Source organism: Pelodiscus sinensis, chromosome 4, assembly GCF_049634645.1.
Source record: "Pelodiscus sinensis isolate JC-2024 chromosome 4, ASM4963464v1, whole genome shotgun sequence".
Lineage (NCBI taxonomy): Eukaryota > Metazoa > Chordata > Testudines > Trionychidae > Pelodiscus > Pelodiscus sinensis.
Genome location: NC_134714.1, coordinates 33,146,592 through 33,163,259, shown reverse-complemented (window position 1 = coordinate 33,163,259; position 16,668 = coordinate 33,146,592). Strand labels below are relative to the sequence as shown.

The following is a 16,668-nucleotide window of genomic DNA, read 5'->3' as shown; positions in this document are numbered from 1 at the left end:
CAGACAACAGGTTGAAAAGCAGTGGGCTATGGAGTTTATCAATTTAATATTGATGAATATAAAGTTATGCACATGGTGAAAAACAATCCCAACTATACATACAAACTGATGGGGACTAATTTACTAACTATTCAAGAGAGAAATCTTGGAGTCATTGTGGATAGTTCTCTGAAAACATCCATTCAGTGTGCAGTGGCAGTCAAAAAAGCAAACAGAATGTTAGGAATCATTAAAAAAAGGATAGAGAATTAGACAGAGAATATATTATTGCCTCTATATAAATCCATGGTATGCCCACATCTTGAATACTGTGTACAGATGTGGTCACCGCATCTCAAAAAAGATAGATTAACATTGGAAAAGGTTCAGGAAAGGGCAACAAAATTGATTAGGGGTTTGGAACGGGTCCCAAATGAAGAGAGATTAAAAAGACTGGGATGTTTCAGCTTAAAAAAGAGGAAAGGAAGAGGGAATATGATAGAGGTCTATAAAACGATGACTGGTGTGGAAAAAGTGAATAAGGAAAAGTTATTTACTTGTTCCCATAACATAAGAAGCAGTGATCACCAAATGAAATAAATAGGTAGCAGGTTTAAAAAAACAAGACATTTTTCTTCATGTAGCACACAATCAAGCTGTGAAACTCCTTGCCAGAGGAGGTTGTGAAGACCAGGACGTTAACAGGGTTCAAAAAAGACTAGATACATTCATGGAAATAAGGTACATCAATGGCTATTAGTCAGGATGGGTAGGAATGGTGTCCTTAGCCTCTGTTTGTTACAGGCTGGAAATGGATGAAAGGAGAGGAATCACTTGAGGATTACCTGCTCTGTTCACACGCTCTGGAGCATCTGGCATTGGCCACCGTCGGAAGAAAGGATACTGGGCTAGCTAGACCTTTGGTCTGACCCAATATGTCCGTTCTTATGAGTTTGCCTTCCTAAGGATTTGGAAAGTACCAGTCATATTCTTAGCAGATGACTAAAATAATAAAATAAATAATAATAATGTACATATTATTCTAAATGCCTAATTTATATTTTAAAAAGAAAGGGGAAATCATTGTAAAAGTTCAAAGCGTGATTTCATATTTGGGTGGAGGTACAAAGAGCTGTTAAAAAACAGAGGTGTGAATTAAGGCATCAAACCTGCGTGCCCAATTACCATGACTATGCAACTCTTAAGTGGCTATCTGTACACAGATGCATGTGCAGTCATGTGAAATGTACATTCAGACTTGGCAAGCATGTTAGCCGCAGTATAAATCAGCACTGAAATCAGCAATCATACAATGTTGTGAAAATGATGTGAGTGACATCAGAATTAAAGCCACAGACTTCATACAATCAGGCCCTTAATGTTACATTTTGTATTGCTTCACAGAGTCAAGTAGATCTGAACTATACCTTTTATTTTGTGAGTTACAGCCTGACCTTATTGCTAGCTTAGTGTGTTTATTACATGCATTGCCTTTTCTTAAAAAACAGCACACTCCTCTCAAAACCTATGCATGTTTTGTTTAATCTAATCTTTAAAAACAAAAACAAAAAACACGTCCTTTAGTCCAGAAGACAAAATTGCAGCTCCACTTAGAGACTTCCACACCTGGAGACAGGTGCATGTGGGAAGCAGAATTAAACCCCTTATGAGCAATTTATCAGTTGGCCATATGCACAATGCCAGAATAATAAAATGTTAATGGAGTGAAAAGTATGTAAGTGAATTATTAAAATATGGTTTCTCTCTGTAAACACGAAGCTAGAAAAACTCAGTAAAGATAACGTTAAAAACAGGATTGAGATATTTGAAACCTTTTCAAAAGAGATTGACAAATTACAGAGGTAAAATGACCATATTTAACCAGATTTCTGGGAACCTGTAGTTCTGAGCCTGCTCTAAAACCCGGATCCAAACAACCCTGAGCTTTGGAAAAGCTGGGACCCTAGTTTGGGCACATCTATAATAATTGCTTATGCTCCCTTTTCCACCAAGTGCAGCCAGCAGTGAAATTCACAATGGGAAGATGCTACTGAGAGAAATAATGTACATTGAGGCTCTCTGGGGATGAATATATTGTCTGCGCTGGAAGCTAATGTATCTAGGGGAAAGGTTGGCCACTGTGCAAAGCTAAAAATAAAAAGAAATGGCACCATATCAGGGAGTTGCAGAGCTGCCTAGGGCATGGAGAACTCAAGATAGAAGACAGGGCCAATGCAGAAGTAAGGTTATTACTTGTTGTGAAGCAGCAGGATCAAGGGTCTACAGAAAGGCAAACAAACAAAAGAGCAGCAACTAATATTTTACATTACAAGAAGCAGTCAACACTAAAGCCTATGTCTTTGTGAATTGCTTTCCAAAGCCTCGCTTGAATTGTCTTGTTCTCAAGCTCCATTTGTTAAAAAAACTAGTCGATTGTCATTGAAGCCATGACCTGTCGCTCAAATGACATGAATAGGAGGTGGAGGAGTATCACCGGGTGCTAAGCATTGCGCAATTAGGTTCAAGTTGAAGGACCCCAACCCTCAGTCTGAGCATCAGGAAAGCCCCAATATCCCCAATGTCTTATCATGGGGGATGCCTTCCTTCCTGACTGACTAATCATCCAGGGAATACATTTTAAGTACTCAGGAACCATAGTCCCTCTGCCTATGCAATGAAGCAGAGTCAGGGATGGGAGACAAGAGAGTCAGCATCTAGAAGACTGACCCACAGAAAATGTGGACTTGGAGGAAAGGAGGAGTTTCCACACCACAGCCCGTGGAGCAGAATCACTCTGCATACCCCCACACAGTAGAGGCCTTATCTCAACTGAAATTAAGAACATCTAATGGTTGAACTTCCATAAGGTCATGTGATCTAAATGAACAAAATAAATAAAATAATCGTCTATATTTCTCTTTCCATCCACTGATCTCAAAGCTCTTACAAATTAGGAGTCATGGACCAGGACCCCCACTGTGCTAGGCTTTGTGCAAGCACAGAACAAAAAGGTGGTAACAGCCCCAGATAACTTCCACTTTAAATAGAAGATCAAAGACGACAGATAGATATGGACAGGCTGATGGGAAAGTACAAGGAAACAAATTAGACAATAGTGGTCAGCATGGTAGGTGATAGTGTCAGCACACCAGCAGTTAACAGATCAAAACTGTGTGTAGGTATCACAGAAAAGAAGAGCTGAAAGGCAGGATAAGCAGAAGTTGAAGAAGGGTAAGTAGTAGTTTGAGGATACTTAGAAGGGGCTTCTTCTGAGCATAGTGAACAGCATGAGAGAAAGCATGGAAGTGCATATGTGAAAATTTGAAGATTGGGCAACGGAGGTTGGCAGCATGAGCCGACTGGAGGTGGTAATCAACATCTTGACAGCAACTGAGATATGATGGGTAGGGTGAGCAGAGGCTTGAAGGGCCTTGGAAGTGAAGACAAGCAGTATATGTTTGTCCAAACCAAAAGAAAAAGGGGATTATATGGTGGGGGAGATGGGTGAGGAAAATGACCTACACAGCAGAACTCTGAATGGATATGAGCTAGGCAAGGCTGCATCTGTCAAAAGCCAGAGAAACAAATAATCAAGACACAAGATGATGAGAGGTACCAAGCTTCAATATTTCCATTTCACACAAGGGGAAACCAAGGCAAAGATATAATGAAATAATAACACCCAAATTCTTAAATAGTGATTTTCAACCATAGACCTCAAAGCACTTTACACAGAAGGCAAGTATCACAAGGGGAAGTGACTTGCCAAAGGCCACAGATAGAGTCAAAGGGTATGTCTACACTACCACCCTAGTTCAAACTAGGGTGGTTAATGTAGTCATTCGAAGTTGCAAATGAAGCCCGGGATTTAAATATCCAGGGCTTCATTTTCATCTTGCTGGGCGCCACCATTTTTAAATCCCTGTTAGTGCGGACTCCATGCCTGCGGCTACACGCAGCACAGAGTAGGTAGTTCGAATTAGGCTTTCTAATTCGAACTACTGGTACACCTCGTTCCAGAAAAAAATTAGAAGGCCTAATTCGAACTACCTACTCCGTGCCGCGTGTAGCCGCGGGCACGGAGTCTGCACTAACGGAGATTTAAAAATGGCGGCGCCCGGCAAGATGCAAATGAAGCCCGGGATATTTAAATCCCGGGCTTCATTTGCAACTTCGAATGACTACATTAACCACCCTAGTTCGAACTAGGGTGGTAGTGTAGACATACCCAAAGGGAAAAACCAAGAGAGGAACTAGGTCTTCTACCTCAGAGTCTGATGGCTTATCCATCGCAGTACCCTGGAAAAATAACTCATAAGATTTTTGGCATGATCAGATCTGAACCTGAACACTAGAGTGGATTCAGCCTTGAACATGAAACCACAGTCATGGTTTGGCTCTGAACATTTAGCTCCTGTCTAGTAATAATCCAGAGCTCCACTATGACTGTCAGTCCATCTAGCTGCCTGATTATACCATGCTCATGACCATCCAGAATATTTATCTTTGTATTTTAAGTTGAATGGTTCTTTTATTATGAAAAATTATGAATGTATCACTGTGTACTTAGTATCTCAGTGAACAAGCTAATAATGAGCTTATTATACTCTTAATACATAGTGGTTTTTGTTAACAGGTGCACTCTATGAGATCTGTTTTTCACTGCATTTTTTGGGTAAGAATGGCTAAGCTAGCACATCTGCTTACAGACCTTCAGGGGGTATGTCTACACTACCCCGCTAGTTCGAACTAGCGGGGTAATGTATGCATACCGCACTTGCTAATGAAGCCCGGGATTTGAATTTCCCGGGCTTCATTAGCATAAGCGGGGAGCCGCCATTTTTAAATCCCCGCTGCTTCGAACCCCGTGTAGCGCGGCTACACGGGGCTCGAACTAGGTAGTTCGGACTAGGGTCCTATTCCGAACTACCGGTACTCCTCGTGAAACGAGGTGTACCGGTAGTTCGGAATAGGCACCCTAGTCCGAACTACCTAGTTCGAGCCCCGTGTAGCCGCGCTACACGGGGTTCGAAGCAGCGGGGATTTAAAAATGGCGGCTCCCCGCTTATGCTAATGAAGCCCGGGAAATTCAAATCCCGGGCTTCATTAGCAAGTGCGGTATGCATACATTACCCTCCTAGTTCGAACTAGGAGGGTAGTGTAGACATACCCTGGGTCTCAGACAAAGTGATCATGCAAAAATATTGCCATGAGATTTATCATTAGGTGCTCGTGTTGTGGTTTTTTTTATTTGTTTTTTTTTGTAACCTTTCTGCCAGATGGAGCTTGCAGCAATCAGGACCAGGTTCAATATCTAGGGGTTCCTTTTCAACAATACAACAGAGAACTGGCTCTAGTGCCCACCAAGGAAACCTTGGAAAATTACAATGGGTGCCTCTGAGAAGCAGTATTTCCCCACTCGCAAGCACAGCATTTGAGTGTAGAAAAGAAAATTTTAATGAAAGAAGGGAACATACCCAACATTAACTAGGGGAAATGCCACACGCAGGATTTATAATCAGAAAACTGATTGGGGCAGTGTCTTCTGCCGCATGTTCTTGAGTGCTGTAACCAAAAGTTCCTTTTCTGTGCCCTTCTCTGCTCCCTCACTATACCTCACTCACAGCAATTGTCCTTGGTCAGTGAGGACCCAGAGTTCAGAGCTACTTCTGCATGAGTTCACCTCTCACCCAAGGAAGAAAGCACTTTGCTTGTTCCACTATCTGAGCACTTGCTCTGGCTGGCTACCCCGCCAGCTGTGGTTCCTCTCTGTTGGCCGCCCCACCAGCTGCTTGTTCTGCTCCCACCAGCCACTTGTTTGCCACTCCTGCCAGCCAGCCACTTGCCTCTTGTGTCAGCCAACTCTCAGTTACTATCTGCTGCCACCTGTCTTCCTGCGGTGACCTTTCTGCCATGATACAGTCTTTTAGTGATGGTCAGCTCTTCATGATTTTCAGCTTTTAGCAGGCTGGGTAGAAACTGCTGTCCCACCACGAGGGATTTCAGCTTTCTTATGCACTTAAAACAATAAAGGCTTCTAAAAAAGCCTATTTAAGCTCTATCTTTGAATAGTGGAGACTATCAGACCAGGGACCCTTAAGGAGAGTCCACACTGCCTGGCTGAGACATGTGTCTCCACCCCTCTTAAAGAGCTCCTTTCAGCTGAGGGTGACCTCATTTGGAACACGTTAAGCACAGTTGTACTCCCCTTTCTTAATTCAGTACACTATTGATAACCTCATTTCACTACCTCTGCTTTCAATACTGAAGTCATTTGCAACCCAACACCAGCCCAAGTTGATCGCTTGGAGCAACGCAGCTCTATCTGCTGGATATTTTGGCAGATACGATGTAAATACAGTTTGCTCCTGAACTCTCCCCCTTCCAACTATCTGTGAAGAGAGAATTCAGACCTTGCTCACATACTTAATTCAAAGATTTAAAAAACCAAGAATTTGAAATCAGGCAGCTGAATAAGGAGGGATTTCAAAAGTGCAGAGCATCCAGTAGATTCCAAGGTTGGAAACTGCAGCATGCTTTCAGCGATTTTGAAAAATCAGGCCACATATTTAGGTGCCGAAATATGGTCCTAAGAGTCTACCTTTAAGCAATCAGTTTTTAAAATTTGGGGTTTGTTTGTTTATTTCAGATACATATAGAGGCACCTCTGGACATCACAGAAGAAAATAATGAGTTAATGCAAAAGATAACTCACAAGGAAGATTATTTTGCTGCTTACATAGCACCATTGATTTGTGGGACTCAGATACATATAGATACTCTGCCAAGAAGAGCTTGCAAAACGAGGGCCCAATCTGGGAAACACAACCACAGTGCTTACTACAGTGAGCAGCCCAACTGAAACCAACAGGACTCATCACAGTATTAAGTGCTATACTAGGGAGAAAGTTTTTGCAGGATTGGGCCATAGGTAAAGACAAAAGCAAACTGAAGTAAGCAACAAATTTGGCAGGAACTGGACTTTTGCCCTCTGTTTGTACCACATTTGCTAGCACAATGTGGTTCTGGTCCATGACTGCACTGCAAAACAAAAATATATTTTAAAAAAGGGTGGGAGAAAAGGATAGAGGAAAAGGTGACTGCATTATAGCATATGGACGCTTATAGGCTAATACATGCATCTAGAGAACAAAAGTGAAGCTTAGGGCAAGATTTTCAGACAGCTATTGATTTGGTGTGTTTCAGTTTCTGGATGCCCAGCTTAAGATTTGGGTAAGAATGTTAAATATTGGGTAATTGACTAATCGAATAGTCGCTGCATTTTGCCTCAGCTATTCAATTAGTTGATAGCGTGCCTCTGCCTTTAAAGTGTAGTAAGAGCCCTAGGGATGTTGCTAATTCAAAGGCAAAAGCACCATGTGGAGCCCACGTCAGCTGGGGACTCCCCCGCTGATCTCAGGCTCTATGCGGTGCTGCTACTTTGAAACACCGTGGGGGTGTTTCAATGTGGCAGCGCTTCACAGAGCCTGGGGTCAGCGAGGGAGTCCCCAGCTGATCCCGGGCTCCACAAGGCGCTGTCACTTTGAAATACCACAAGGAGCCTGATAGAGGCATCGGGGAGAGGGACGGGGTGGGGGAAGCGACTTGTCAACTATTCTGTCGACTAGTCCTTCACATCTCTAGATTTGGGATGTCAAAGGTTAACCAATTAACCAGTATTAAGACTCCGTAGCATTACATGTTTAAGGCGGGCCTGGCCATGTTGCAGGCAGGGACTGCTCCAGCCATATGGATCAGCCCTTGTCTGTGGTGGGACCATGGGGCTGCAGGCAGGGGCTGATTTGGCCAGGCTGGAGCAACTGCTGCCTACAGTGGGGGGGAGCACTCCAGCCCAGCGGTGACAGTAGGGAGGGCCACTTCAGGCCAGTAGGGCTGGAGTGGCCACTCCAAACATCCCCCTTTAATCAGTTAATGAGTTAAACATCATGTTTAACTGGTTAACCACTTAAATGGGATTTTACATCCTTATTTGAGATTCCTGAAATCGACCCTGCTTTTCAGAACATGTCAAGTATCCCCCCATGGTAAATCAGGCCCCTTTAATGTGTTTTAAGTTGTGTCCCCAAAATCAACTACTGCAGTCACTTTTGAAAGTTGTGATAAAATTTTATACTTATTATTATAATTAAGGAAACCAGAATAAATTCATTACACATATTTTAAAATCCTGGTCAATCTTGCATTTTTCTCTTATTCTGTGTTATGCTTACGGTAAAACACTTGCAAATAGAAACAAAAGGCAGGATGGTTTCACTCTATTTATTCTTTAGTACGGCGTTGAGTTTCTAGGCCGTACGTCAGTTCTGGCAACCTCCTCTATTAGGAATCAGACTTAATGCCAAAACATCTTCTAATCCAACAATTAGTACTTGAATTTTGTTAGTGCACTAGATTGTTTTTATAAGCTTATGTAACTGTTCTATGTCAATCAGAAAGTTCAGCTTAGTACAGTAAATACCCCTTGTTAAGCTAATAGCTGAAAAAGTGTTTTTTCCTAAATGTCTAGCTATTAATAGATGAAGACCTCAGTCCAAACCATGGATCTGAACTCTCTGTTGCAAACTCCACAGGGTGGGGCTAAAAATCCAAGCCTATGGCTGAATCTCAACTTTATCACGGGTTTCTAACCTGAGATCTCAACAACTGCTAACTTGGAGGAGGCTCAGAAAAGGAAATAAAGCTGAGTTTTTGTTATTTTCAGTTGTTTTCTATTGGTTGGTGGTTTTCCCCCAATTACACTGTAAATTAGAATACTGTACAGGGCCATTCTCTCTCTCTTTCAGGTCCAGTGGCTAACTATTTATCCAAAACGGAAGAGTCATTGGGGTAGAAAGAACAAGAGCACAAGAGGAAATGGCTGTAATTCTGTGGGTGGGTCCTCTACTCCAATCACTTATTATTTCAGCAGGAAGAGACAATCCCATTTCAGCTCGTCCCATAGTTCAGTCATCAGAGCACCATGGGTACGTCTAAACTACGTGGTTTTTTTTTTGAAAGGATATGCAAATACTGTGGGAATTTGCATATCTTCTTCCAATTGCTTTTTCAAAAGCAGGTCTTTCAAAAGTGAAAGTAGTCTGGACACTTTTTTTTTCTCCAGGAAAAAAAAAACCTTTTTTGAAAAACCGCATAAATCTCCTTTTTTTAGGAAGAATGTTTTTTTTTTCCAAACAAGGGTTTTTTTCTGAAAAAAAAAAACCCATGTCCAGACTACTTTCACTTTCGAAAGACCCGCTTTCGAAAAAGCTATTGGAAGAAGATATGCAAATATAGCAGAATTTGCATATCTTCTTTTGAATCCCCCTCCCCCATAGTTTAGACATACCCTAGGTGTAGGAGACACAGACATCTGTACAAATCCTTTCTTCTTCTGTGGGGGTACTTCTAGACTGCTAGGATCTATTGGAAAAAGATACACCAGATACTTTTGTTGGAAGAGGCTTTTCCGAAGTTTAGCCCGTCTAGACTGGGCCAAATTTCAGAAAAAAAAACCCTCTTTCGAAAACCCCCTTCTTCCTTGTGGAATGAGGAATACAGGGACTTCTGAAAGAGCATGTTTGCTCTTCTGCAAAAAAAAAAAAAAAAAAGCGGAAGAGCAAACACATTCCCTGGATGCAGCAGAAGTTTTTTTGGGATACCTCCAGTACCTCCAGTATCCCAAAAAGACCCTGCAGTCTAGCCGTATCCTGGGAGAGAAAGGGGAAGTGAACTTACGTCTCCCAAATCTCAGGTGCTATAACCAGCAGTGAAGAATGCTGCAGAGGAACACAAGGGGGATACCAGTCATGTGTCTGCTCCCCAAGGGACTCCTCCCCATACTACCCCAGTCCAGGGGAGGGCTCCACGCAGGGTCCCACTCCCACTCCACCTCAGGACTTGCCTCTTCCTGCCCTGCCCTCAAACCCTCACCCAGGGTTGGCCTTACCATGAGGAGAACTGATGCAGCCGCCTCAGGTGCCAGACTGTGGGGGGGGGGGGGGGGGGGGAGGTGCCACTAGGACCTAGAGTGTAGAAAATTGTGTCTGCTGCTGGTGCATATGTATTCTCTCTGCTCTAGATGCACAGAGATGGTGGAGTGCTGTGCTGGAGGAAGGAGCGCACAAGAGACATAACAGGCAGGCAGGAGAAAAGGTGGCATGGGGGCGTCATTTGAGCTCCCCGCCTCAAGTGCCAAATTGTTGTGGGCTGGCCCTGCCCCCACCCCGTTCTGCTCCCCTCCTCTTCCCCTCTCTACTAAGCATGTTAAGGACTAGTCAACTAGTCGCTTCCCTCCCCCTTGCTGCTTCTATCAGATAGAGGCAGAAGCCGGGGCTGGGGGGAACAGAGGGGTATTTCAAAGCGGCAGTGCTGCAGGGAGCACTGGATCAGCTGTGTGGTACTGCCCCTTTGAAAAGGAGTCCCGAGCTGACCCCAGGCTCCATGCGGCGCTAAGCCCAGGATCAGCTGTGCAGTGCTGCCTCTTTGAAATGCCGTAGCAGTGTTTCAAAGGGGCAGTGCTGCCCCATCAACTGATTGAATAGTCGATACAAAAATGCATTGACTATTCGATTAGTGAAATACACGCTACTTAAACATCCTTACTCTCTACCCCTTCCCCGGAGCAATGTGGTCCAGGTGACTAGCAGGGGGCCTGGTGCCGGCAGTAGAGCACCCATCCCTGTACTCACTGGCGGCAGTGGGGTGAAGTGGAGTGACTCAGATCCAGCCTGCTCCACCAGCTCCCAGGTGTGTTGCTTCGCTTTCCGCCGCTAATGAGGTGGGTAGGCGGCTCCATCCTTTCCCCCAAAGCCCTCTCCTGAGTGATGTGGGTGGGAGCCAAGGAAGTGAAGAGGATTGGGGCTGGAGTACTCAGCTTCCTGCCACCGGCACGCCTTCCCACTAGTTCCATGGACTATGTTGCTGGGGCATGGAGCTTGGGAAGGGGTAGAATTGCCCCCCCACACACTCACCAGTGGTGGGAAATGGAGCGACACGTCTAGGTACTGGGTCATTCTATTTCCTGCCAGGAGTGGGGGAGGGGGAGATCCCTACTGGCGCCAATCTCCTACTAATCAAGCACAAGGCCTGGGGCAGTTGGACAGCTACTGGCCTCCTGCCCATCCTGTCCAAAGTGTTCGGGGCACAGGTGACCCTTTGTCCTTCTCCCCCATCCATTGCCTTTCATAGCCAGTGTGCTAAAAGTGGCCATTTCTCTTCTATCCAGATTTTAAATGGGATTCCAGCTAACACGTGGCCTCTGAGCATACCTACCAGATCAGGACCCAGGGGCAACTTAAGTCACGGCTATAGTACAAGCCTCTTGTGGAAAAGCAAATGCAAATGAGAGTGTGACCTATGGAAATAAGTGCTCCATTTGCATTTGCTCTTCCGCAAGAGGCTTGTAGTATAGCCGTAGCCTCTGGTTGCTAAATGCCTGTCTTCACCTGGTTTATGAATTGCTCTTGAGTGTAGGCAGGAGCTAGGTGTCCAGATGCCTAGAGTGAGGAAGCAGTGTGCACATGTAATCCACGCACCTAATGCGGTTCATTGTCCCATGCAGTGGCACCTAGACCACAGCAACAGATAAGACCAAGAGACCTCTATAACATGGGCTGAAAGCCAGTTGGCTTTTAGCTCAAAGAATAGTGGCTCCTATACTAAGCTTCAGAGATCCCAAGTTCAAATCCACCTGCGGCAGTTACACACACTCAGAGTCACATGGGAGCTAGGGAATTTTACTTGCAAAAATGGAGGCATCTAACCTCACTTGGTGCTTTCTGGTTTATACATAGCAATTGAGCTAAGACTGGCAGGAGAGTATCTAAACCTGATACAGTCTTGAGTTCTATTCCTAGCTCCGCCACTCACTTGGTTTGTAACCTTGGACTAGTCATTCGACCACTTTGTGCCTTGGTTTCCTCATCTGTAAGTATGAAGATAATACCATCCAGCCTCACACATTTTGTATAAATGTTTGAAAGTAGTTTGTGTTGTGATCCATGGGTGAAAGGTGGATTATTAATAAAATAATTCATGTACAATTTTATGCTCTCTAACTTGCCTTTATATGAGAAAAAAATCAGTGCATACAAACTGGCTATACAGGAAATTAGTTACCCAATTTGCACTTACAAATTCCACTTCTGCGTGCAAACAGGCAATTTATGCACTTAGTTTTACAATCCACTTCTCTAAAAGGGGGCAGGGTGGAGGAAATGTGGATTGACAAAACCAAATATAATTTTGCTTCCCATTGTATCTTGCATTTCGCATGTCAAAGAGTACAGATAAGTGGCTGGTGTAATAAAACTTTTACAAACTAAACTGATGGGAGATAAATGCTATTACACAAACATGAGGGACCATGAAGAATGAAGGCTGAATTGAGAAAGCAACTAACTAATCCAGTTCATTTCCTTCAGTTTGTAAAAACAAGTAACTGACATATTTCCTGCCAATGAACGTTCCCAGAGATAAGAAAGCTCCTGACAACAGGAAATTCTTTGGTAGAAGAGAGAACACTTTTGCCATTGAGCTGCACATTCTTCATTTAAGTTCAATTAAAACCAACATCTGACTAATTGAATTTGAACTGGATAAAGTTAGGCAATTATCCAAATCTCAAAGACTTTTCTAGAGTGTTCTTGAACCAATAGTTTCATGATATGCTGACGCGCTTCACTTCTAGAACTCTTAGAAACTGATTCTTATTTGCACTCAGGCCATTGTAAATCCCCCTGGCAGTGTAAAGGGGTGTTCAAGTTGGGAGTACATTACACTTACATTGATTTTAAAAGCACCTACCTATAAACTGCTTTGGCCTTAAAGTATGAGAGTCAGCCCTTTGTTTTTCAAAAAGTAAAGATCCAGTCCTGAAAGGCGCAGAGTGCTTTCTGTAAGATTCTGAGCACCTTCAACTTGTTATGAACTCAGATCTGGCCCTAAAGCTATAAGAACTGCTCAGCAGTCAGCTAGTTTTTCTTTAAAAACCCATGAAATATGCAAGTACAGAGAAAACAAAGGTCAGGCTAGTCATTTTAAAACCTTTCAGAACTGATGATTTATACTGAGGGTGAAGCATTCAAGTATTTCACCATTTGATGAGGATAACACTGCTAAATGAGGGTCAAGGGAACACCAAAATTAAATGCTTCAGAGCAAATGTAATAAATACTCAGACCTTCTTCTGTTCAAACTTTTGAGATCACCATCAACTAAGGAGATCAGGGGGAATCAACTCCTCCCAAAGTTTTTCCTCTGAGTTAGCTGTGAAAGATTCTAGTTAAGCTTTTAAAAGCAAAATAGCTCTTCCTTCCGAGACACAAGAAACTTTGCAAAAGTCCAGCAAAGTAAAAATTTAATTAACCATAATATTAATTGTAAGTGATTATTATCAGTCTTTATTTTCTCATACTAGATTCACTGTTCATGAGTTTGTTATTCCTTCATGTCTCAATCATTATCTTCGCTGTATTCCTGAAGCAAATAGAAGCTCCAATATAAGTTATTACTTAATGTCAAAAGCCAACACTTATTCATTCAAGGCTTTTCCCCCTCAAGATATGAAAGGCAGTTGACACATTTCCTTAGCATTCAAGCTTAAGTAATAAACGTTTAACATATTTTTAATCAATGAAGACAAAGTGGGCCTGATTAATCTGTTATAACTCCTCTGGAAACCAGGAGAGCTACACAAGGAATCAGTTTGGCCCAGTAGCTAGTTAAAATAATAGCCACTTATATACTTTTTTTTTTCAGACCATCTCATTTCAGCCTTTTCATAGTATGGAACCTAATACTTCGGCAGAGGCACCTCCTGGATCCAATGTCTTGGGTCTTACTCAGGCAAGACTCCCACTGAAATCAGTGGTAGATTTGCCTGAGTAAGGACTGCAGATTGAATCCTTTAACTCTTTGTTCTTTCAAAAGTCTGAAGTGAAATATAGATATGAAATATGGAAGATGATTCAGTTTTTGTTGCAAAATGACCTTGATTTGACAGGCACATTCTCAGGTTTCAACAGATGCTGTGGGAAAGGCAGCAGAAGCCAACATGTTTTGCAGGCATTTCTGATGACATGCAGGCTTTTTTTTTTTTTTTTTTAAATAAATGGGGGGGTAGTCTTCACAGTTTCCATGACAACAATGTCTCCACTTGTCTGTTATTAGATATCATCCGCTTCCTGTGTCTAAATTTTTAAACCAATCAGACAAGTGCTTATAGATTTTACAGCTCCTGGGACAGTCCCTCTTTTACAAGATCTACTTTAATGACACGTAATGCTTATGCTTAGGCTGCAAATGTTAGAAGGCCTTATATTTTCAGCTGCAAAGGGCTCACACTTTGCTGGCTACTGCATGGGATACTGTGAGAGAAACAGGATTTTGCTGCTGAATTCATTGTGCTCATTACAGTTGTTACAAATTTTTAATCCTGCACAAACTCATTTTAATTATTTATTCATGTTTATTTTTTATTTACCCTGTCACAGTGTACACATTTTGAGAATGAAACATTCTAATTTAATCATTGTATTAAGAAATTCAGTTACACACTCCCCACCCAAGAAGTCATCTGGTGTGATTTAAATGATACTGTTTTCTGCAATTAAAGTTTCAGTCAACTGAATTGTGTATATCACAATACAGCAGTAACACAATAGAATTTTACAGAAATATTTGGATAACACAAAACAATATCTGACCAAGGCCAAACAAGTTTATGGGGGGGGAGGGGGGGGAGGCTTCTTTTATTGAGGGAGTAATCACGTATATGTTTTGAAAAAAAATCCAGTAAAAAGTCCAGTTAAGTTAAAAGTAAATATTGCAGAAAGGCAGGCAAGGGGTGGGTAGTCTGATGATAGGAAAATATCTTTCTGAATATCAACAAAACTGAAGAATCAGTGTGTGTGTGTGTGTGTGCGCGCGCGTGCGTGCGTACGCACACATGAAAAACACATACACTAATTGTAAAGTATGAGCTGGGCTCCTCTGTGAAATGGTGATTTAAAAATCGGGTGAAACACAGGAACAAAAGAAATACAACAGGGTGTCTGCCTAAGATTAGCGAAATGACTGTGTCAATGAACTGGAAGCACACTGACTATGACAATCTCCACATGGAGGCTGGCAATAGCCTATTCCTTTCAAATTAGATGCATTTTCAAATTATTATCATCATCCACCCCAACAGCTCTCAAAGGCATTTCCCGAAGCACAGCTTGTGTTTCAGAACTTCCAGCATTCAGCCTATTAACACTAAAATGAAACAAAACACCCTGCAATTTAAAGGTTCAATCCTGTGTTGTGTTCAGTGCCGTTATAATTCACTGAAGTCAGGGAAAGAGGAAGGTGCTCAGCACCTTATAGAAGGAGCTCGGCATCTTTGCAGGATTTTGACCCTAGGGTTGCTGGAGAAAAATGCTTTATTTTCCTAAAATATCTTTCCACACTATGAGAAAAAAGTGGAGAAAATTCTTAGCTGCTCTGGCCTGGCAGTTTTCCCCCAAAATATTATTAATCTCTCTTTTAGAGTCTTTAAAAATATCTGAACAGCTGATTGATCTGAAGCTTGATCTAAACTGCAACCTGAATTTTGGTTAAAACAGAGCTGAGTAACCATCAATAATGGTAACTACAAAACAACACAACTACAAAATTAGGAGGACCCTATCCTGAAACTCCTTAAAGTGAATGACAGTTTTGTCAGAATAGTGATAGAAATAGTCTGACAGTTTTGTCAGAGTAAAGACTGCGGGGATCAGGCCCTTGAGCATTTTTGCCCTTGGTAACTAATTATCAAAGTATCCTAGATAGCTATTAACAAACACACATCAATTACTTGATCAGGTCAAGCATGTTCTGCTTTTCTGCAACAAACAAACGAAGCAAAAAGGTTTAGCAACTAAATGCCTGCAAAGTTTTTTGTTTGTTTGCTTTTATATGAACTTACTTTTGGAACTAATTTGAAGGAGGTTACTGTCCATCCTGCATTCTTTTATAGTTTAAGCTGCAGGCAGCAAATCCATTTAAAAACAGATGGATTTTTTTTCTGGGGATGGGGAACAAAACCTGAAAATTAGAGTGTGCACCAATGCAACTGCCTGAACATTTACAGGCTTCTAATGACAATGCTAAACACTGAGCCAAAGATTAAAAGACAGGAAATGAGAGCCATTTTAGTTACCTTTTAATCTTTGTTTTTTGCTCTTGCTTCCTTCTGCATTAGTTGCTGTTGCAGGTATGCTATATTCTCACAGTTAATCCTTCCATTCTGGTTTTGTTCAGTATTTAGAATGATCCCTATAGACAGGATGCAGCCATAACCCAGACTCCATGCTCACTGAGCTATCCTTGTGTCAGAGGTATTGCTAAAAGCACAGAAATAAGGAAACTTTCTGCTGGGTCCTAGTGCTCAACTAGAATAGAGTCCCACAAACTGTATTGCAGAATAAAGATCATGTTCATTGTTCTGACTCACTTGATAGCACTCCGTGGAGAACATTGTCATGTAAGCACTGCCTTTTCTATGTCATCCAAAGCTTTAAAAATTATGCTGGTGATGGACCTGATCTGATTGTGAATAGCCCAGACTTGGAGGTACACAGGCCCGGCCAAAGAGTTCTTGAGGCCTAAGGTGGCATGCTGTGGTTAGATGCACCATGCAGCCAGGTGGCTCTCAGTCAGGGT

The 16,668-nt window shown here is 42.4% G+C and overlaps 1 protein-coding gene across 2 annotated transcripts in view; it reads right to left on the bottom strand.

Annotated features, from left to right (window-relative positions):
• Positions 1-16,341, bottom strand: part of FOXN3 (forkhead box N3) — a 340,491-nt gene extending 324,150 nt beyond the window's left edge. For both annotated transcript variants that reach the window (XM_025184274.2, XM_006122337.4), the window contains exon 1: positions 16,166-16,341. The gene's annotated coding sequence lies outside the window, so the exon portion shown is untranslated. The remainder of the gene's footprint in view (positions 1-16,165) is intronic.
• Between the last annotated feature and the right edge of the window lie 327 nt (positions 16,342-16,668).